Source organism: Rattus norvegicus, chromosome 2 (genome assembly GCF_036323735.1).
Source record: "Rattus norvegicus strain BN/NHsdMcwi chromosome 2, GRCr8, whole genome shotgun sequence".
NCBI classification, from domain to species: Eukaryota; Metazoa; Chordata; class Mammalia; order Rodentia; family Muridae; genus Rattus; species Rattus norvegicus.
In genome coordinates, this window is record NC_086020.1 from 114,598,860 (window position 1) to 114,622,902 (window position 24,043).

The window sequence follows — 24,043 nt, forward strand, 5'->3', positions numbered from 1 at the left end:
CTTCAATTATTGCAGAACTTCCTTTTGTTATAGGGTTTCTAACAAGCCTGGGCAACACACTGCAGTCACCAGTCATAACGAGGCAGTGCTCCTTGAGCCACATTCCACTTTGTGTAGAAGTAAATCCTTCGTAGCATCAACTTTACTGCTTTAAGCTTCTCCATCCTTCTAGGGGCAGAATGATATTAAGGAGCTGGCTGTGTCATCTGCCACAGGGAACATCACACAGGCAGAGTGAGGGACATCTTACTGAGGCCTCTAGCTTCTTTAAGAGCTCATCGGACCCAGTTACCTCTCAGAGGCTCCCCATCTTCCAGTGCCATCAGCACATACATTTGACGATTGTATTTCCAGTACAGGACACCCATGCAAATCACAGTAGTGTCCTCAGCACTGCACACGGAGAAGCCTCATTTTCAGATTAAATAGTCGGTTCACTGACATACTCCAAAGACGACAAGCTGATTTATTTTCAAAATTTCATTATACACTTTAAAAAAATTATTTATTGAGTACACTGCAACTGTCTTCAGGCACGTACTGGGAGAGTGCGCTGGATCCTGTTACAGATGGTTGCGAGGCAAAGTGTGGTTGCTGGGGAATTGAACTCAGGACCTCTGGAAGAGCAGTCAGTGTATTTTTATCTGATAGGGGTTTAATTAGTTGTACCAATGAGCAAGTCTTTGGCTGTTTGAAGCTGTTTCAAATTAGGTTTTTCCCAAAGAAGCTTTTAAAAGTGCTTTTGTGGAGAAGGACATACAGATGGTTTTGAGATGGTCAGCTCGTAGATCAGTAGGATACAAATGTTTAATAAAAAATTTCTAGGGTTGGGGATTTAGCTCAGCGGTAGAGCGCTTGCCTAGCAGGCGCAAGGCCCTGGGTTCGACCCCCAGCTCTGGAAAAAAAAAAAACTAAAAAATTTCTAAAAGAAAACATTTTCTTTTTGGACTGAGAATATAGATGAGTTTGTAGAGGTCTTGCCTGGCATGTTTGAGGCCCTAAGTTCAATTTCCAACCCTGTGAACTACGCATGTACATTACACACACACACACACACACACACACACACACACACACACACTGTTTATATATTTATAAATCACATGTCTACCCTGTGACTTACTGTGCTATGCACATTCTGAACTATCCCCAGACAAAGATTTTAAGTTAAGAGGTTAAGATTAAACCATGCTTTTAAAATAGTAGCTTCTTCTGAGGACACTGGGGCCTCTCTCTCTCTCAGCTACTCAGTAGTAGAGAAAGAAGAATCTGTCTCAGCCGGCAGCTCCACCTTTGCCTGGTGAGAAGCCAGTTGTCCTAAAAGGGACCAGACTGCCAGCCTCCTCTGGAGCCTGGAGCTCTCAGCTGGGTCTCCTGCCAAGAGACAGCTGAGATCCCTAAAGCTCCCTGGCCCCCTACCAGGCTCTATAAACAGCCAGCAATTTCCTGAGGGGGCCTGAGGTGAGTAGCTGCTCTAAGAACCTCTGTGGCTGGCGTCACAGGTACAGGCCCAGGATATGGCCTCTCTCTGAGAAGGAAACATTTGAAACTGGACAAGTTTGACCTCTTTAAAATGTATTAAAACAGAAAGTCACCAAGAGAAGGTAATTCTTTCTATGTTGGCAAATGAAGCTGAGGGAATAAACAAATGGGGCCAGCAAGAAGGCTCAGTAAACTAAATAAAGCAGTTGCCACCAACCTGAGTTCAATCCCCAGGTCTCACATGAGGAGAGAGCTGACTCCTGCAAGTTGCCCTCTGACCTCCAAACACGAGAACTTCCCCCGCTCTCTGCCCTCTGACCTCCATACATGCGCACCACCGCCACCAATCTGTGCAAAGAAGAAGATGAACAAGGTTCTGAGGCTTGAGGATGACAAAGGAAGAATTTGTGTAAGAAATCTGGTTGAGGAAAAACATATTCAGACACTCAAAGATTTGGTTCCACAGAGGTAGTGTATTCTGTGCACGTCTGTGTTGATCAGTTTAAACCGTAACGGAAGAGAGATGACTCAGTGGTTCAAAGCGTTGCCTGCTCTTTGAGAGGACTTGGGTTCCATTCCCAGCAACCACGTGGTAGTTTTGTAACTACCATTTGCAACTCCAATCCCAAGGGACTCAATGCCCTCTTCTGGCCTCTGTGGGCACTGCATGAATGTGGCTCACAGACGTAATGCAGACAGAACTCCCATACATGAAAAATAAAAATGAAGGAGAAGAAAACGAGTAAGTAGAAATGAGAGACGATGTTTAATTGTAATATCTGTCTAAACCATAACTGTTCAAAGACTCTGAATGGTGTTTTAAGCATGAGATGTTAGACGGTATGGCGCGTGCTAGACACAGTGTGGTTCTGCCTGCCGCTGCTTCTCACCTTCTCACGTGTGTCTGGACTCTAACCAGCTCTGGTGACGTAGTCTACTGTTCTCTCAAGCAATCACAACCCAGAGCAATATTTGGCTTTCAAAATGGTGACCACATTCTCGTCCTTTTTGTAAGGTTACAAAAGTAAGTTTGAACAAAAGAAAAATTTCTCCCCTGACCATTTCTATCTCTATGTAAGGATAGGAATTTTACTTCATTTAACTGGCGGGCAAGAAAGAACAGGGGAGTCTTCTGGTGTAGGATAACCTTTAAGAGGTAGCTGACAAACCCCTGGTGATGGGCAAAGAGACACCTCTGTGGATGGTGCTGTTCTCAGTCAGAGGCAGAGCAGGTTCATCCTGGCATGGTAGACAAAGCCGTCTTATACCTAGGACTCATAAAAATCAAATCAAATCAAATCAAATCAAATCAAATCAAATCAAATCAAATCCAGGCAGCACAGGGCAGGAGGAGGAAGACAGAGACCTTTGATCTGCCATGCCTCCCACAGACCCACCAGTCTACAGCACAGGCAGATCAAAGACGCCTGCTTGTCACCATGCCATGTGGTGTGGATGGCGGATGTCTCCCAGGGACCCTGCAGCCATGCTCAGCCTGTAGCAGGAGCCATCACAATGTGCTGGTATGTGGTGGACAAATGGGAGAAAAGGAGAAGAGCAGCTTGAGCAGGATGAAGAGAGATGGGACCGGAGACTGGAGGATGCCGAGGAGGAACCTGTTGTGAATGGCCATCCCTGTCGCCTGGGGACATGGTGAAGTCCCAGCCTGAGCTGCCATTGAGAGACATGTCTAAGTCCATGGCTATGCAACATCAGGGCTGGCATCAATGTCTGTGGCTCATGGTACCACAGAGAACATGGGGATGTTCCTGGTTGGGGCAACGGCTGGTAACCACATGGTCATCCAGGGACTGTGCATAACTAGCCCTGCCCCTCACTGGATGTGGCCCCAGCTTTCACGGGTGGTAGTACTCAGGGAGAGGACCCTACCCCTTGCCACCTATGGCAGTCGAGAAAGCTACCCACAGGGTCATGAGCTCAGAAGAGCTAGCCATTCCCCTTACCAGCTATGACACTCAGGAGAGTAGACCTTGCACCTTGCCTGGATAGCACAGCAGAGCTGACCCTGATGGTAGTGGTACAGGTGAGTCAGCCCTGAGGGTGAGAGCTTGGGAGAGCTGGTCCAGTCACATGTTTTCTATGATGTGGCGTGGGTGTGTGTGTGGGGTAATGTCTTGCCCCTGTAGGGCGCCATCCTGTGGTGAACAACGGTACTGCGCATGCGCAGGCTTTGCACCTGGCATCACTCATGTTCCCATCCCTCATCACCTGCAGAAGTCAGGAGGGCTGAGTTTGGAGTCATGAGAGCTGGAGAGCTGTCCCTGTCCCTCATTGGCTATGGCACTTGGGAGAGCAGGCCTTATACTTTGCCTGGGCCATAGAGTGGAGTTGGCCCTGATGGTGAAGGCACAGAAATGCTGACCTTGGTCAAGAAGGTGCAGGTGAGCTGACCCCTAAGGCTGAGAGCATGAGATACCTGCCCAGAAGGTGATGTGGAAATGGTGGTGATGTCATCTACCTTCCTCTCCTCACCACCTGCAGTAGCCAGGAGAGGCAACCCTCACCAGAGTGGGAAAGCTGGCCCCGCACCATCACTGGCTTTAGCCCTTAGGAGAAAGGGACCCGTACCTTGCCTGAGCAACTCAGTGGAGTTGGCCCTGATGACAAAGGCATGGGTGAACCAGCCCCAAGGGTGTGGGAGCAGGGAGCTGACCCAGCCCCTCACTGGCTGTAGCACTTGGAGGAGTGGCCCCTGAACCCTGACTGAGCAGCACAGTGGAGCTGGCTCTGGAAGTGTGGGTGTGGATGAGCTGGCACTAAAAGCTTGAGAGCAGAAGAGCTGGCCCAGCCTCCTGCTGGTGGCAGCACTGGGTGGCCTACCCACAGCAGTGCTGGAGAGCTCACCTTGCTGTGCAGATAAGACAGAGACAGCTGGCTGTCCAGTCCAGGTACCACCCAGGCCCAGATCCTGGGCTCTGAGTTGGTCCATTGTTAAGGCAGAATCTTTTATCTCACGCTAGTCCTGGCACCTGTAGGGCCACATGGCACTGTGAGGTACTTTGACCTCAGTGGCTCCATGCTGCCCCAAGTATTCTCAGACCCAGGTGGTCTGCTGGCCCCTAGAGTTAGTTCTGGCACTGGAGGGCCAAATGGAACTAATCATAATTTAACCCTGGTTAGTATCTCTCATGGCGGCTCTCTACTAGCCTAGAACTCTCTGGTTCCAGTTGCCCGGTAAAATCAGGGCTCTAGAAGTCCAGCATGGGGCTGGCCTATCTCGGCTCCCTTCTATGGACTCTGCCCACACTCCCAACAACTGCTCCTGGTAGTTAAAGTATAAACTCCCAACCGCATAATGAAATCAGGACACAATAAACTGTAACTTAACAATCAGATTTATATATTGAATTCTCAATCCATAATACATCCACACAATAAACTCACAACCAAATGATAAAGATATAAACTGTCCACCTAGATAAGATAAATTGACCTATAGAAATCCATCCCTTAAGAAACATTCATAACAACCTATGTAGAGATGCATGGCAAGGATCATTTACGTCTGCCTCCATGTTGCCTCTCCTCCTTTCTCCTTCTCCCTCTCCTTCTAAAACCTCTGTTCCTACCTCTCTTCCTTCCCATCCAATGACAGGCCTTGTTTTATCTTGTGTCTGCCTTCACCTGCATAAAGACATCAACCTACAGCCCACCCCAAAATGTATATCATCTGTGAACAGTTGAGACAGGTGAAAGGGCCTATCCTGCTGTTCCAATGCTGCAGGATCCCCAGGACACAGGGCAACAACAGGATAACCAGGAGGACAGCCAGTGAGGATCCAATATTGATGGTGTCACAGAAACCAGAGATCTCAAAACCACACTGCAATGAACATTTGCAAGAGAAGATGTGTGGACAGGGAGATATAATGAGGGACACCCTGGGACACTCTACAGCTCCCATGATGGGATGTTCTCTATGCTTTGGTGTTTTGTTTGCTTGTGTGTTTTATTGGCAGGATGCACAGGTAAAGGGAAGGTGTGAGAATGGGGAAATGAATGGCACTGAAGGGCATGATGTGAAACTCACAACAAACCAATAAGCAGGTTTCTATAATGGAGGCAGCAGACAGTTTTAACTAGCCCATCACCTGAAGTCTGTGCTGACCCTGTCACTCCTTTGAGCTCATTCTGTGACAGCACACTGTATTTATCTTCCTGGTTTGCTTTATTATGCTTGACTTACAATTCCATGTATTTTTTCCCACAGACCATGATTTCATTTTTCTTTGTGGCTGGATAAAATTGCATTTCAAATATACCACAGTATATATTTCATATATACCATGCTGATACTGCCTCTGAGACTCTTGTTTTTCTGACTACTGATACTATATCCAAATGCATGGAGCCATGACTATAGGCAGTCTATGAGAAATTTACAACTTATTTCCTCAGCTCTCAAGGTATTTCCTTGAAAGCAAGAGCATGGTTGTCTATTATCTGTCTGTCTGTCTGTCTACCAACCTATCTATTATCCATGCATCTATCTATGCTTCTATGTATTGATGTATCTATCATCTATGTATCTATGTATCACTGTGTGTATGTATGTATGTATTTATGTATCTACCAACCTATCTATCATCTATGTATCTATGCTCCTATGTATCTATGTATCACTGTATGTATGTATGTATGTATGTATGTATGTATGTATGTATCTATCTATCTATCTATCTATCTATCTATTTATCTTTACAGAAGGAAGACTTATTAGAATATCTTACAGGCTGTGGTCTAGCTACTCCAAAAATGGCTTTTCAGCACTTGTTCAGTCCATGAGTTTGGAAGCCTCAGCTGGTCTTCAGTATACCCCAGAATCCTGAAGGAGTAGGCTTCAATGTCAGTGAAGAAATGGACTTGCTATCAAGAGCAAATGCAAGCAGGCAAAGGGAAAGCAGGGGTCCCTCTTTCATGACCTTAACCCATGCCACCAGCAGCAGGTGTGGCCCAGATAATAGTTGTATCTTCCCACCTGAAAAGATCCCAATTGCGTTTCGGTTAATTCCAGATGCAGTTGAGTTGACAACCAGGAATAGGCATCACACACACATTGATTAAACCATGAATGGTTTTTGATACAAGCTGTGTTCTGGCTCTGAGAACAGCTGTATTCCAAGGTTAATGAACAGGAGCATTGGCACCAACATGGTTCATGACAAAGGAACTAAATCCATTCTTGTGAAACAATGAACAGATGACACAGCTGCTTGGGTAAGCGAATTCTGTTTTAGCCCCAAAGCTCCTGCTTGTGGGATATATCCAGTAAAGCCCTGTGCTTAGAACTGACAAGAAAAAAAAATCAGTCGAGAGCATGACAATAAATGCTGGATGACAGCAACAGAGCAAAGAAGCCATGTGTTTGGCTCAGGAGGTGGAAACTCAAGTTAACGATTGTAGAATTACCAAGACTTCTCCCTGTCCCCACCTTACTGCTTAGGTCAGCTTCCTGGGCAGGAGACCAAAACCCCCACTTTTACTAAACACTGTTGTCTTAGTTAGGGTTTTACTGCTGTGAACAGACACCACGACCAAGGCAAGTCTTATAAAGGACAACGTTTAATTGGGGCTGGCTTACAGGTTCAGAGGTTCAGTCCATTATCATCAAGGTGGGGACATGGCAGCATCCAGGCAGGCATGGTGCAGGCAGAGCTGAGAGTTCTACATCTTCATCTGAAGGCTACTAGCAGAATACTGACTTCCAGGCAGCTAGAATGAGGGTCTTAAACCCATGCTCACAGAGACACACCTACTCCAACAAGGCCACACCTCCTAATACCATTCCCCGGGCCAAGCATATACAAACCATCACACTAGTGACTGTAGTTACCCGTTCCCCACATTGTTCTTATAATTTTAATTGACCTTGTGGCCTGCTTTGATGAGTTAAATGTTCATAGAGGTGGCATATGTCATTCCCAGACAGAAGCACCCAGGAAATCAATGCCCAATTCTCCAAGCCATTTTTGTTCACTGCAATACTTGTAGCCATGGGCACTGAGTTAGAGGCAATGGGATTAGAACAAACAGGCAGAATATGTTTATTCTAATTGTGCTCAGTAAGGTGCTGACCCTGGGCAGGGCTCTGTTAGAGACTGGGGTACATCTCTCTAGCAAAGGCTCTGCTGTACAGACTTTCCTGTCTGGCATGACAGAACACAAAGATGTTATAATTAAAGAGGTTCCCAGGCTAAATTAGTTCTGAGGAGTGGAGGCTTGAGGTAAATGTGAGGCAGAAAGGGGTGGGACAAGAGGAAGTGAGAATTGTCCATCAGAAACAGGGAACAAGTGTTCATGGCTTTTCTTCCAGCAACTGCCATTCCAGGACAGTAGGTGAAGTTCTTCCTCAAAGACCAGAATGCACTCCAGCTAGATTAAATAGAAAAAAGATGTCAGGAGTATCATGGGTTAACTATTGACACTGTAACTAATAACTTTTAGAGAAACGGTTTCTAAGTTTAATTCCAGGAAGTACTCCCAAAGCCCTCTCCCCTACAAAACTGGGGACAAAGACATTACCTGTTTAAACCAGAATCAGCTGCCATATGTGTGGAGTGAAGACCAAATAAGCCAAAAGACTCTTCTCCTCAATTGCTAACTCAAGACTTGAACAAATGCAAGGAATCAGCCCAAAGTAAGCCACATCTGAACTTGGTGAATGCAAATGCTATTTTCACATGTTACTTAATAACTCCATTATTAATATGACCCAGACAGCTGCCCAATAATCAAGGCAGAGTCCTACAGATTTTTAAATCAGCTTTAGCACAATTTTTATGAACTATACCCAATCTACTTTTCTACATACTAGGCTGTTAGTTCTTCAGCTGCGCTCCCAAGTACTTGCTGTCTTAGCCTTGCCCATGTTATTTCTGCCAGCAGTCTGTCCTCAGGAGGCATTTCACTCGGGCACGGGCTTCTGGTCCATCCCATTTAACGGAGTCCTCCCGTTCTCTTGTCTTCTTTCTCCTCCTTCCTCCTTCCCTCTACTTCCTCCTCCTCCTCTCCTTGTGGTCCCTACCACCTGTGACCCTCAGCCTGGTAACTGAAAACCTGCCTATCTCCATTCTTGCCAGTAATTGGCTGTGGTCACTTCGATTTAACCAATAGTCTTGAATTGGGGAGCAAGGTGTACATAACAGAGCTGGGATGCATGAGAATCTGCTCATTGGGGTCAACGAAGTCTTGGGGTTCAGAGGTGAGCATTTTAATACACAGCACCAGACCAACCCCAACAGGGAAACATCGTTTTGCTCTGTAACTGCTGCAGTTGGGAAAGCCTGAGAGCAGAGTCAAGATCAAGCACATATCACATGGAGCAAGTTGGAACCGAGGCTGGCAGGTGGGACCCTCTCTTTGGAGTCTCTTGGCTTTAAATTGCCTTTCCCTTCCCTTGGCAGTACAATGCATAATCTTCTTCATTTCCATTCAATTAAACCATGTGCATTTCTGCATTCGTATTCCTGTATTAGGAATGTTAGATGCCATCGATCTAAGACGGTGACAGTGGAACCAGAAACCGCCCCTACCACTAATTCCCCACCTGCAGAAGAGGGTAAAACAGAGTCTAATCAAGAGCTTGCTAACCCAGAGCACTATATTAAACACCCTCTACAGAACAGATTTGTTTTTATGTGTATGAGTGGTGTTTGGCCTGCATCTGTGATTGTGCCCCGTTTGTGTGCAGTGGTTGTGGAGGCCAGATCCTCTGGAACTCGTTACAAATAATTGAGTGTGTGTGGGCACTCTGGGTTTTAAAAAACGATAAAAGGGAAACTCGCAAGCAAACCGTTGATTGATCGCTAAGTTTGATATTGTTGAAGACTTTGGGGCTCTGTACAACCATATCCAGTTGTCTAGTAATCTAACGCCTGGCTGTGACTACTCACTTTTTAAGGATGCTATCGAACCTATGTGGGAAGATGAGAAAAACAAATGGCGAGGATGATGGCTAATTACATTCAACGAGCAGCAGAGAGGAAGTGACCTCGATCGCGTTTGGCTAGAGACACTGCTGTGCCTTATTGGATAATCTTTTGATGACTGCAGTGATGATGTGTGTGGTGCTGTTGTCAGTGTTAGAGCTAAAGGTGATAAGATAGCGATATGGACGGCTGAATGTGAAAGCGAAGATGTAGTCCCACACATAGGGAGGGTATACAAGGAAAGGTTAGGCTTTCCTCCGAACACAGTGATTGGTTATCAGTCCCACGCAGACACAGCTACAAAGAGCAGCTCCACCACTAAGCATAGGTTTGTTGTTTAAGAAGACGCCTTCTGAGAATTCTCACAGGAGACTGCGCCAGACGATCGAGATTGGAGCTAACCAGAGCCTCATCAAAGCAGAGTGGACCGCACTGAAGCTGATTCCATCACATGATGCTAAGACATGAGAGACGTCTCATTCACCTTTGTCTTGTGCTTCTATGTTCATTCTCCGCCCCACCCCCAATTTTTCTAGTGTGTCCACTATTCCAGTCAAAGAATTACAGTATACGTCACCCCAGAACCCACAGATGTGCTCCTGGCCTGCTCTGTAACAGCGGTTAGAATTACCACAGCAGACACACTTGCCTTTCCACAGTATTCGGAAAAGAACGTGCATTTCTATCACCTTCGCAGGAAAAGATCTGGTTTGTTCCACTCCACACAGGAGCGGATTTGCTGGTGTGAGAGTCTGAGTACAGCTTTCTAGCCACCTTCTGTTTCCTGTCACAGCATTGTCCTTGCTGTCCTCTTGCTGCTTCCCTCCTTGATAACATTAGTGACTCTGATTTCAGTTTTCCATTTGTTTTGCTTTTTTTTTCTCCTCATGTAACATTGATGAAGGACCCAGGAATATGACAGGAAGGTGGAATAAACATTACATTTGTGCCTTCTTTGGTAATTTTTTTGTAACTACGAAGCTTTGCTACAAATGTATGCATTTCATTCAAATCACTGATCTATGTCTGTGCGATCCCTAAGCATAATTGTGGCCTATAAGAAAGCGACACCATAATTACATTCCTAACTAGAATTGGTTGTCTGCTTTTGTATCTTTATGCTGTACTTTAACGCTTCGTATTACTTCGGTTATTTTGCTTTGGTTACAATGGTTCGAGTCGAAAAGTGGTGCCATCCATATTAAGGCAGGGTACAAAGCTGTAAATAACATGTGTGCAGTGAATGGTCAAAAAAAAAAAAAAGAACGCTAGAAGCTGTAAACAATGTGAGTTTGTTGTTGTTGTTGTTATGAATGCACTATTGACAAAGGTAAAATAAACCTTAAAACAAACAAACAAACAAACAAAATCATAGTTCTGTGGCTGGACAGATGGCTCAGTGGTTAAAAGCACTGACTGCTCTTCCAGAGGTCCTGAGTTCAATTCCCAGCAACCACACCATGTATAATCTGATGCCCTCTCCTGGTGTCTGAAGACAGCTGCAGTGTACTAATATACATAAAATAAATAAATAAATCTTAAAAAAATTAAAGCAGGTTAAAAAACATAGTTCTAAATCAGGTATGATTCTTTGACTAATCTTTAAAATTCTTTAAAAATCATATTTTTATGAATTATTTGAGAAATTCATGCATGCATACAGTATAGCTAATTATAGTTACCCCTTATTCCTCCTCTTAACTTCTCTAAGATCTACTCTACCTCCCCCCACATCATGTTCTTTCAGTTTTCTTTTTTTTCGTGAGGTCATCTATGCCACAGTCTGTCATGTCCAGAAGACTCTGTTTCGAAGCTTATAGAATGGTAAGCCCTCTTTTATCACTAAGGAAAATATCTAGTGCCAAGAATGGGTCACATCTAGTTGCATTATTGGTGAAAGGGGCCCTGTGGAAAGCCCTAAACAACTTAGGCTATAGTCAAGTATTGATTGCTTTCCATAAGCTGAAGGTAAGGCTCCATTGGTATTAACGATACTTATATATCTCATCGAAGGAGAGCTGATGCCTAATGACAGACTTCACCCATTCCGATTAGCCACAGCTCTACAGCAAACCTCTCAATCTACATCGGTGGCCTGTCTGTAACAGACTGGTGCGATCATGTGACAAAGGTTGTGGGAGTGTCCAAACACTTCCTGCTTCGATTCTAAGGCCCACTCCATGAGATGGAACTCATGCCTGACATTGCTCAGGTGGCCAATGGTCTGAGACTGGATACGTCCTGGCCTAGCCGAAAATCCAACACTATCCTGCTAAAGGGACATAGTAGTAAAATGACTCCTAACCACATCTTGCTATCCTCACAGATCAGTGCCTTGCTCAGCTCTCATCAGAGATGTTTCCTCCTGCAGTGGATGGAACTAAGAGAGATAATCACAACGGGAGAGTGTACAGAGAATGAGAGGCTTTGGAATACTCGATCCTCAATGGGATGTCTTCATCAAATTGCTCCCCACGGGGATCAGCGGGCTATGAGGATGAAGAGGCCGAAAACTTGTAAGCACGAGAAAGGATGGATGACTCCAAAGAAGAAGCAGCTTCCTAGCACAACAGGAATGATGGACACACAAACTCACAAAGTCTGTGGCAATATAGGCCCAGCACAAGGTAAGTCAGACAGGGTCCCAGGGTGGAGAGGTGAAGAGACACAAGCCCCCATCCCTAGCCAAGCGGTCATCTCTGACATCTACTTGCAAAGGAAAAATTCGTTTTCTCCAGTGGGGTCTCACTGATTGTGCTAACTACACTTGGGGGCGGGCCCCATGTCCATCCATAGATGGCCAACACAAGAAGGACTCAACGGTATTTTTGTAAACTTTTTGCTCATATTGTTTTGTTTGGGAAGTTATTTGTTGTTGTTGCTTTTCATTTGTTTGTCTTACCAGACTTTTAATTGTATACTATGGTTTTTGATTTTGTGTTTTATGGGGTTTCTTTCTATTTATGTGTGTCCATTAACTGTTTGATTCTTGTGCTTTCTTTTTTCCCTTTTCTTTAAATTCTGGTTTATTTTGTCTACAAAGAGAAAAATTAAGGCATAGAGTTGGGTGTATGGGAAGGTGAAGAGGTGAAAGGGATCTGGGAGGAGATGGGGAGCAGAAAACACAATCAGAATTATATTAAAATTAATTTTAATATAAAGTGAAAATATAGTAAGTTTCTATGGCTCTTTACAAACATCCTTAGTGTTAGCTATCTCTTCCCTCTTTTTGTTTGTTTATTTTTGTTTTTCGACCCGAAGTTTCTCTGGATATCCCTGGCTGTCTTGGAGCTCCTTCTCCAGACCAGGCTGTTCGTGAACTCAGAGCTCTGCCTGCCTCTGCCTCCCAAGTCCTGGGATTAGAGGTATGAGCCAGCACCACAAGGTTATTTCCTTTTCCTCTCCTCCTCCCTGTCTTCCCATTCTTCTTTCCACTTAAATAAACCTCCCCCCATTCTCCCTTTCCCCTCCAAATCACATATTTTTTCCTACCCTCCCTCCATTAAGATCTTTCTTCCCCCTTCTTACCCATGGCCTTGTAATTAGTGTTTCTAGTCCTGTGATAAAACACCATTACCAAAAGCAACTTGTGGGGAAAAGAGTTTATTTTATCTTGTAGTTTATAGCCCATCATGCAGAGAATCCAGGGCAGGAACTCAATCCTGGCAGGAGCCTGGAGGCAGGAACTGATGCAGTTGAGCATGAAGGGACGCTGCTTACTGGCTTGCTCCCCATTGCTTGCTCAGACTGCTCTCTTACGTGCTTTCTGGACCATCAGCTCATGGCAAGCATCATCCACAGTGAGCTGGCCTTGCCCATATCAGTCATCATTCAAGAAAATGTTTCTCTGACTTACCCACAGGTCAATCTGGTAGAAGCATTTTTCAGTTATGGTTCCCTCTTTCCAGATGACTCTATCCTATATCAAGTTGACAGAAAACCAGCCAGCACGGGTCCCTTTCTAGTTCCCTAGAGTCTACATGTACCCTCAGTTAAACACACAAATCGAGCTAGGATACTGTGGTGGTTTGGATAGGTATGGGTCCCATAGATTCATGTGTTTGAATGCTTGGCCCACAGGGAGTGGCAATATTAGGAGGTGTGGCCTTGTTGGAATAGATGTGGCCTTGTTTGAGGAAGTGTCACTGAGTGGGTGAGCTTTGAGGTTTGTTATGCTCAAGTTCTTCCCAGTGTAGAATCAGAGCCTCCTCCTGGCTGCCTGCAGAGTCAGGTCCCTTTTGTAGCCTGCAGATCGTGATATAGAATTCTTGGTGCCGCCAGCACCAGGTCTGCCTGGACACTGCCATGCTTTCTGCCATGATCATAATGGACTGAACCTCTGAAACAGTAAGCCAGCCCCAATTAAATGTTTGCCTTTGGGGCTGCAGAGATGGCTCAGTGGTTAAGCGCACTGACTGCTCTTCCTAAGGTCCTGAGTTCAATTCCCAGCAACCACACGGTGGCTCACAAAACTATCTGTAATGAGATCTGATACCCTTTTCTGGTGTGTCTGAAGACAGCCACAGTGTACTTATGTAAGTCAAATAAATAAATCTTTTAAAAATCTATTTAAAAAGTTTGCCTTTATGAAAACGGCCTTGGTCATGTCTCTTCACAGCAATGAAACCCAAAGACAGATGCTAAGATCCACAGAACAAAGGACTATGTATGACATTTGTCTTTCTGTGTCTGGATTACCTTAGAAGCCAGCAGTGTGTAGATTCATGCACATGCTTACTACACTAATATCATTAGTCTCGCCGCATTCCTCTATAATGGGGTCAGTTGGACTGTTTAGGTAATGCTTAATGGGAGAACGATTAATGCAGCAGGAATGAGCTGCATTGAACAAACAGCATAAGAGCTAGACAGGGAGATATCCCAAACCACTCTGGATCACTTGGACGATACTTTGCAACCCTTTTTACTTCCTCTGCAGTGATTTTTGAGATTAAGATATAAGATAGACCTTAGTTCTCGGGATTTTGTATAAACCTTAATGTCCTTTGGGTACTGGCAAAAGGGAAGCAATGTCTAGTCTCATCTGGAGATTTTTCTCATCCCTAAATATAACGCCCTTTTTTTTATCATATTCACCCCCATTACTCTCTCTTGTCTGACTCCCACTCCTGCTGATCCTCTTTTGCTTTCTGTACAGTCCCCCTTCTGTGTTCATGCCTCTTCTTCATGATCCAACGAGTCTGGTTAGCATTGCTCATGGGAGCATGGGTGAGTGGCATTTACAGGAGTCTGTGCACCTTACCCATGGCTGGCTAGTTCAGAGCATGTCTCTCCCATCAACCATTAGCTGCTATAAGTTCTCATGGAAGAGTGAGGCCTCATGATCTTTTCCATGACAGGATGTTGACAGGCCAAATCTTATTCACATAATCACACAGCTTTGAGTTCAAGAGTGGAGAATCCGTATCATGCCCCAAAGACAGCATTCTGTGACACCTTGCCCCTTAGTCTCAGGATTTTGAGCACAAATGGATGTGTTCCATTGTTATAACTTGCTAACAGGGAGACTGGAGAGGGTGCTGAGAATCTCTGCTATAAGTGTTTGTGGTATTGCATTCCACAGATGCGAACTGAGTGAGAATCCTGCTTGACAGGCTCTTGTGATTCTTACATGGATGAAGGATGTATGATTATGTGATAATGCCAGGAATCCAAAGCTTATGGAAAAGTCCAGGGAACATGGTGGTGGCTGAACCTGAGGTCCTGCACCTCTTTCACCTGTTGTCACCTTGGTAGTCCAGAGAGTTGCAAGCACAAAGGAAAGTGTTTCACTGAGAAGAACCACACCCCCAACCCTCTCAGGCTCCTAGATCTTCCAATCCCTCTAACGACTGGAAACGGTTATGAATGTTGGAGCAAAGGCTGACTGCCTATGTTACATAGTATGGCTATGACTTATTTTACATTATAACGTGTTGGCGCTCTAACTTACAGTTGTCCTGGATCCTAGTGAGACATCACCAGAGGAAACTTGTGGCCCTATTTGTTCCCAGGGCAGTCACCGCACACTGAACTGTTTTCCTTTTCTCATGGGTAACAGTTGGGATTAGAACATTACGATGCTTGCCCGTTGTTCCTGCACACGACACTGGGAACCATGGGCATCTTTCCCAGAAAGACATATTTGATACACTAGTTGAGCAGATGACTGGGAAGCTCCTGTGAGAAATGTTCTGAGTAACTTTCTCCATGACATGAGTAGCAGAGTCCCAGGAAGAGCCACGGGTCTTTGGGTTGCTCCTAGAACAGGTGACAGCGTGTTACTGGGAGTCAGTGTCCCTCAGAAGAGCAACAAGCACTGAGTCCCTTCTGTGGTTGGATTGTGATGTTGCTGTTTATGCTCTGAAACAATGTCTCATGTATCCTAGGCTGGGCTGGAGCTTACAGGGTGTGGATGAGGATAGCCTCCAACTTTGGATTCTTCTCCACATCCCAAGTTCTGGAATGGCAGGTGTGTGATGCCACACTTGACTGGCTGTACTTTGTCCTACTGCCTCCAAAGCTCAGGCAATGGAACCAGCACAGGATAAACATGCCTGAGAGCTTCTTAGTTAATGTTTACTCAGGCTGAGTGTGTCAAAACAAAATACCACAGTCTGGGCCATTTACAGAACAGAAATGCAAGGCAGGTTTATGGTCTACACCAATTATCCCAGCACTGGGAAGGCAGGGGGATTGATGCATGTTCAATACCAGACTGGTCTAAATACCAGGCTTCAGGCCAGCCAGAGCTCTGTAGTGAGACCTTGCGTTAAGAAGTGAAGAAAGAGATTTCCCATATGAGGGAGATATGGTACTGTCATGTTGGTTTCTAAGTCTCTCTTCTTGCTGTGTAGAGAGCTGCCTTCCTCCTATGTCTTGATACCCAAATACAAGAGAAATCTGTGTCTCACCATCTTAGCAAAAGTCCTATTGGGTTATGATCCCAGCCTTACAGCCTCAAGACCTCAACTATACATGGCTAACTCTGCTGGCCTAATATAGACATTGGAGACAGGACTTTAATGTGGATGAATTTGAGGGGAGCAAAGAACATGTTTGCATGAGGTCAGTTTGAGCATCTTTCTCTTGTAGAGCCAAAATTGCCTCCTCATTACTTAGTTGAAAATAAATGAATTAAACATTCCAAGATGGTGATGTCTCTTGTCATACTGTCATGGCCACCAAACCAAGGGCCTAACTTATTTCTTCTGCTTATCCTGTAACAGAAACTCATTGACTAGAGAGTCTCTGGCCAGGCAGTGTGCCTGAACTGAAGAGGCAGCCAAGGGACCAGGACATGTTTTGCCCAGTAGCCACCCCTTGACCATCTTTGGGAGTTTAATGAAGTTGTTCCCGACAGCTGGGAGCACGCCTTAACTTCCTCAGCAGGACTTCTGTAGACCAGGGTTTCTCTGATATTTGATGCTTCTGTAACCAGAGAAGGAAAACGCGGCCACTGAATGCTGGCTTGAGTTGGAACCGTGTTGGTTATTGTTAGTAATACCCATAGCTGGGGCTGGAGAGATGGCTCAGTAGTTAAGGACCTCTTCCTGAGGTCCTGAGTTTAAATCCCAGCAACCATGTGGTGGCTCACAACCATCTGTAATGAAATATGATGTCCTCTTCTGGTGTGTCTGAAGACAGAGACAGTGTACTTATATATAATAAATAAATCTTTTAAAAAAAGTAATACCCACAGCCTATCTTGGCCACTTTATCCTCATGGTATTCTTCTGCCCTGCTCAACCCACGTTTGAGGCATGGTGAATCTAAGACTTTGAGAAATTTTGTAACTTGTGCACATAGCTACTTATTGGTGCCAGGTCTAGAGCCCAGGTTGTTTGCTTTTGGGGGATACAGATGCTGTGAATCCCAACTACGGTCTGGCTCTTTGGGGAAGGAGACCTGCCACTGATTTCATTCAATACTCTTCATTGATGGGCATTACCAAGATCCTACAGCAGCTGTCCTTGGTTTTCAGGGATTAAGCTTGCAAACTGAGCACTCATCATCTTAAAGAAACTTTGGACATGGGGCCTGGCCTATAGCATGCATAGGATACCTGCAAAGACGTGCTTTGTCTTGAAAGCTGAAGTGTAACTGTGGGGCTTTCCTAGTTAAGCATCATTAGGCTTTGGGGCTAACTACCAGTTGTCCAGTTAAGTCACTAACATGCTAATTAAATTCCTAAAGAGTTTGGTCAGTATTCAGAACTTTGTTCCATAAGTTCTGAATCTCTAGAGAACCCCAGCTAATACAGATTCTAGCACCGGAAGTGATTCCAGAGCAACAGAACTATAAGGACGGATTTTTTAGAAGTATCCTCAATAGACTTTCCATTTTGCCAACACCTACAGTTACTGAAGCCTGTCCTAGAAGCTCAGAGAGTACTGAGAGCCCGTGGTGTGAATTATCTTAACAACGTAAGGAAACTAATGAATTTGATTGTCCTGATTCACCAACTGTGAGAGATTTAATGAATTAATCAGATTCAATGAGTTAAATGATTAAATCATTTAATGATTCTGTACATTATAAAGCTTTGATAATTTGTGGAAGGTAGGGAAAATGGGGGCGCTGACTGATTGATCCTAGCATCTCTGGATAAATTGACAGAAGAATAAAGTGAGCTCTGTGACAAAGTTAACCAACTTCTAGCATTTCGGGATAAAGTGAAGGACAGCAGTGAACTTGGTGATAGAATTCACCAGCCCTGGATGCACAGAAGCAGTCTAAAGCTTTCTAAGTGTGCCCTGGAAGAGAATCTTCTTTCCAGTAGCTACAGAGCTCAAGTTGAAGAAAATCAGACTGAAGCCCTCATTATAAGGGTGGCTAAACTCTAGCAAAAATCTGAGTCCCAGCCTCGGAGGCTGTCAGAGGTTAAAATAATAACAATAACTTCAGAGAAAAAGATCCTATAACTTGAGATAGGGGTGTGTGGGAGGGGCCTGTGGAAGCTGTGAACTTTGAACCCTCTGATTCTCAAGGGTTTATCTCATCTGAGGAAATCTCTCCCACCACAGTAGAAGATGTATTGCCCCCACCCCCTGATATATTATTGCCTTTTATATCTTTGACTGAAGAAATTAATTCTCACGAATTAATCACTGCTTCCTAAAACCAGCAGTAACTTCTGTGGAAGGAAATACAGTATTTATGTCCCTCAGGGCCCACCAGGCCTCTAGACTCCATAGTCAGACTTAAGGAGAAGCAGGCTCCTGGAAGGGAGGTAGAGAGTGTGGTCCACGAGGAGATATGCTACACAACTAAGGAGCTTAAAGACTTTTCTAATTCATTCAAGCAGAAGTCTGGGGGAATGCGTGTGGGAAGGGATTTTAAGAGTGTGGAATAATAATGGAGGGAACCTAAAACTGAACCAGGTTGACTGTACTGATGTGGGGCCATTGGGCGAAGATTCCAGGTTTAATATGGTTTAAAAAGATATCAAAAGTTTGCAAGAATGGTTGCCTGAAGCATTTGTCATAGGATGCCCTTCTGAAAAGGAGTTGGAGATGCCTGATATCCTTTGGTGTAGTGTTGATGAAGGGATTTTAAGGCTCTGGGAAATTACAATGCTGAAGTGGGTTCATCGTGTAAAACCTTATTCCCCATAATGGGAAGGCCCAGGAGACAAGCCTCTCACTGATCCTATAAGACACAAAATGGTGAGAGGGGTGCCAGCATATTTGAAGAGTTTTGTTGTTGCCCGTTTCTTTGAGCCAGACCTTAGGGTTGGAGATGCTGCTCAACTGGATGAATTAAATGCAGTGGGTTTAACTGGGTCCCAAAGTAGCAGGGGCCAGGTAGCAGCTAAAGGCAAGGTGATTGTAGTTATCACAATGGGCACCATAGACAAAGCAATGTCCACAATGGTCTAACCTGTACATAGTGGTCAGCACAGGCAAAGTGGTTTTTATGGTTGCATGACTTCTATGGACCATTGGTACTCATTAATCAATCATGATGTTTACAGACATAAAATAGATATGAAGCCTGCTGCAGTTTTGTTTGAGCTGTATAAGTGGAGAAGTTCTTACACAAACAAAAGAAAGGCTGCACTAGATTGTGGCAAAAGGAAATCTTGGCCCATCAACCAATTTCCCAACTTGAGCCACTTTGCAGATCCAGAAACTCTTGATTAAAGAGACAACCAGTTATCCCTGAGGAAGGATCTTGATAAAATACCTAAAAGTTTTGCTGTTAGCCTTTCTCCAGTTCTTCCCCAGAGTGACCTACAGCCTTTTACAAGGGTAACTGTGCACTTGGGAAAAGGAAACAATCAGCTTTCCGGGGTCTATTAGATATTGGTTTTGAATTGACACTAAGAAGCATTATGGCCTTCGGTTAAAGTAGTGGCTTATGGAGTTCAGTTGATTAATGGGTTTTTGGCTGACATCTGACTCACAATAGACATCCAGTGAGTCCCTGAACTCATCTTATGGCTACTGCCTCAATCCCAGATCTTATAATTGGTGTGGATATACTTAGAAGTTGGCAGAATTCTCACATTGATTTCCTGACCCATGGAGTGAGGGCTATTATGCTTGAAAAGGCTGAATAAAAACCTTTAGAGTTGCCTCTGTCAGGAAAAATAGTGAATCAAAACCAGTATCACGTCCCTAGAGTAATTGTAGGAATTAGTACCACCATCCAGGATTTGAATGACACAGGGGCGGTGGTTCCTGCCACTTTTCCCTTTAGCTCTCTTATCTGGCCAGGGCGGAAGCCATATGGATCATGGAGAATGACAGTTGACTATCAAAAACTCAGTCTGCTATTAACTCAAACTGCAACTACTGTACCAGACGTGATGCCCTTCCTTCCTTATTTGAGCAGATTAACACATCTGGTACTCGGTATATACCTATTGATCTCGGTTCCTGTCCGTAATCACCACTAGAAGCAATTTGCTTTCTGCTGGCAAGGCCAGTGGCACACATTCACAGTTTTATCTCAAAAATATATCGTCTCCAGCTTTGCTTCATAACTTAGAAGGATCTCAATCATCTGTCTTCCACAAAATATCACATTGGTGCACTATAATGATAGTGATCACTTTGGACTTGTTGGTAACACATATGTGCAGCAGAGGACGGGAAATAAATCCAACCAAAATTCAAGGGCTGTCTCTCTTAGTAAGAGTCTTAGAATTCCACTGGGGTGGGGCGTGCAGAGCTATTCCTTCTAAAGTAAAGGATCAGCTATTGCACCTGCCAACCACCAAGAAAGAAGCACAATGTTTAGTGGGTCTATTTGGATTCTGAAGACAGAACATTCCTCAACTTGGTGCACTATTTCAGCCCTATACCAAGTGACTCAGAAAGACGCTAGCTTTGTGCGGGACCTGAAACAGGAGAAGGCTCTTTAAAAGGTTCAGGATGCCATGTGGCTACTCCACCACATGGACCATGTGGTCGAGCAGACCTTATGGTACTTGAGATAGCAATGGTGGAGAGAGATGTGTGGAGCCTCTGGCAGGTTCCTATAGATGAATCACAGAAGAGACCTTTGGGATTTTGGAGCAAGGCTGTACTACTACCATTTGTAGACAACCATTTTCTGTTTGAGAGACAGTGCTTCGTCAGCATTGGGTCTTAGTGGAAACTGAGTGTTTGACAGTGGGTCACCAAGTTCCCATGTGATCTGAACTGCCCATCATGTGCTGGGTGCTATCAGACCCATCGAGTCATAAAGTAGGACGTGTACAACAACAGTCTAATATCAAATGGAAGTGGAATACATGCGATTGGGTCGAGGCAGGTCCTGGAGGTGCAGCAAACCGAATGAAGTTGTAAAATGCTTGTTTTCTACTCCTGTTACAATGCTGTCCACTGCCAAACATGCACCATACCCTCATGGGGTGTTCCCTATGATTGGTTTACTGAGGAAGAGAAGTGTTGTGTTTTATAAAAAGATAAAGAAGGAGGAATATGTTTGGTGGAGGTGCAGTATGGTGTGGGGGAAGGGAGTGCCTCTGCAGCCCCATGCTGAGGCATCCCTTTCTCCTAAGGTACCAGCCAGTTTACTTAGGGCATGGGAAGTAGAGACAGAGAGAGTAAAGGGAGAGAAGAGGAGTAGAGGCTGGCCATGAGCACGTGAAGAAAGAGGGAGGAGGAGAATGGGGAGGAAGGGGGAAGAGAGTAAGGGAGCAGAAGCAAAAGGAAAAAAGAGAAAAGAGAACAAGAGAGTGAGGAGGGGGCAAGCAGCCCCTTTTTTAGTGAGTCAGGCACATCTGGCTGTTGCCAGGTAACTGTGGGGCAGAGCCTAGACTAAATGTCAGCCACTAGGACCTGGTTTACCATGGTTCTGCATGATGTGCAGGCACCATCCAGAAGTAAGACAGCTGTGTGTTACAACCCCTTTCTGAGACAACCCTGGGAAAGGGAGGGAGATCTTCACCGTGGGTAGAACTCTGGGCAGCACACATGGTCGTACCTTTTGTTTGGAGGAGAAATGGCCATGTGTGTGAATATTCACTTATTGATGAGCTGGTTCTCCCTCTCTCTGAAGCCATTAGTTGCCTGAAGCATGAGGAACAGAACTTTTGTTGTTGGTCTTATTTATTTCCCCTCCCCAGTCACCACTGCTTAGGTTTTCCTATCTAAGAAGTGAAAGATTCAGAGCTGCAGAGACTTGCCCTAGTGTCTCCTGGGAGTTTTCACTCTTCTGTGTAAGACTTCAATACATTTTAAGTTAGGTTGCTGCTGGTGCGAGGTAGGTGTCCACCCTTAGCAGATGAACGTGAAGGATTACATGCGTACTCAATTCCATTCCTGGTAACAGTCCTTAGTCCTGGGAACTGTCTACTGTTGGAGATTGGTTCTAATTCTTTGATCCAATCGGGAATCTGCATATTCAAACGCTAAAGATCCTTGCGGACAATTGGTTTTTGACCAATCAATAAAGATGCCTGCAGCCAATGGTTGGGCAAAGGAAGATGAGGCGGGACCCTTGGAGTTGTGCGGGTTAGGATACAATGGGGGGGGAGCTGGAGGATCGCCATGGTGCCGTGGGAGACTGAAGAGATTTAGAGCTGCAGGAGAGAGAACCAACCAGCCATGTAAGAATTCAGGTGGGTTGCCACTTCCCCGATTGGGCCTGGGGTAGCAGAGGAAGGTTAAAGAGTGTCCAGCCTTTGAGGTAGCCGGGGAATTTTAAAATTAACTGGTGTGCGTGTTTGCGTGTGCGTGTGTGTGTGTGTGCATGTGTGTGTGTTCCATTTGCGAATTCAAAGAGCTCCATGGCAGATGGCTGGAAGTGTGAGACCCACCAGGACCATAAAGCCGAGTAGCTGAAAACTCCTGCTGTAGTCTACTACTCTCTAAAATAAATATTAGCTGCTGCTGGAAAACCTTATGACAGCTGGATTCCTTCCCTTACCAATGGTTTGGCCTTTTACCAACCCCACCCCCCCACCCCTACCCCCCGCCCACATCAGAATCAATAGTTTTTGCTAAACATGTCTTAGTGTTGCCAGTTTGGGGTGTATTTCCTTAGTCATGTTAGCTCGGTGTGTGAGTTAGTTATGAGGCTCTTTCTCTCTTTTAATCTTTTTCTGAGCTACAGGTCTCAGTGTTCACTTTTGGGTCTTATTGTGAGGAATCCTGTTATGGAGAAGGCTAGTTTCTGCTTTCCACTTGTACATTTCACTTTCTCACCAGCCCTTTTTATACTTTTAGGGCATTAAATTTTAGGGTTTAAATGTCCAAAATTTTGTTGATATTCTTTTTCCAACGGGTAGATTCCCCTCACCATGGTAGTATACTGAACCTGTGGACTCACTTTTTAAAAATACTTACTTAAAAAAAATTTGTACTATGTGAGTGTGCGTTTGCGTGCAAGTCTCTTCTTAGAGCTGGAATTATAGGTAATTGTGAGCTTCCCAATGTGAATTGACCCTGTGTCATATTATAGACATAGTGTAGACATAGCATAGACATTGTATAGATATAGCATAAACATAGTATAAACACAGTATAGACACAGGGCTCTTTGCACCCCTCAAATTCATACATACTGACATTCTGCCTCCAATGTTACTACTGTATTAGAGGTGTAGTATTTCGAGGTAATCAATTGAGGTCTTGAGGAAATAAAGGTAGGATTCTAATCTCATAGGATTTATAGGAAGAGAGGAGAGGCAGAGGTTTCTGTGTGGATATAAGAACACAGGAGGAAGGCGGCTAACTATACAGTACAGGGAGACTCAGGTATCAACGAAACAGCACCTCGACTAGCTCTGTATCTTCATCTATGAACATTTTCTTTTTCTTTTTGTTTATTTCCTTAATACAGGAATTCTGATGAAAACATACAAATTTAAAAGATTCAAACCCAGGATGCACATGTAAGATAGGATATGGTGTTAGTCCTGGTGGGTCTGTATTATCTCATTCAGAATGGCTGCTTCCAGCTCCATTCATTTGCTTGCACTTTTCCTCCCAGCTGAACAAAAACCCCATTGTATAAAATGAAACATCAGGAGAACAAGCGACCATCTTAAAAAGTGAGCTAGGAAGCTCATTAGCAAGATCTCAAAAGAATGATTACAAACAGCTGATATTTCTTAAAAATGTTCGGCGTCATTTGCTATTGGAAAAATGCAGATT

At 44.6% G+C, this 24,043-nt stretch overlaps 1 pseudogene; it reads left to right on the forward strand.

Annotated features, from left to right (window-relative positions):
* Positions 1-6,049: 6,049 nt before the first annotated feature.
* On the forward strand, positions 6,050-10,316 carry Eif4e-ps6 (eukaryotic translation initiation factor 4E, pseudogene 6; annotated as a pseudogene).
* The last annotated feature ends 13,727 nt before the right edge of the window (positions 10,317-24,043 follow it).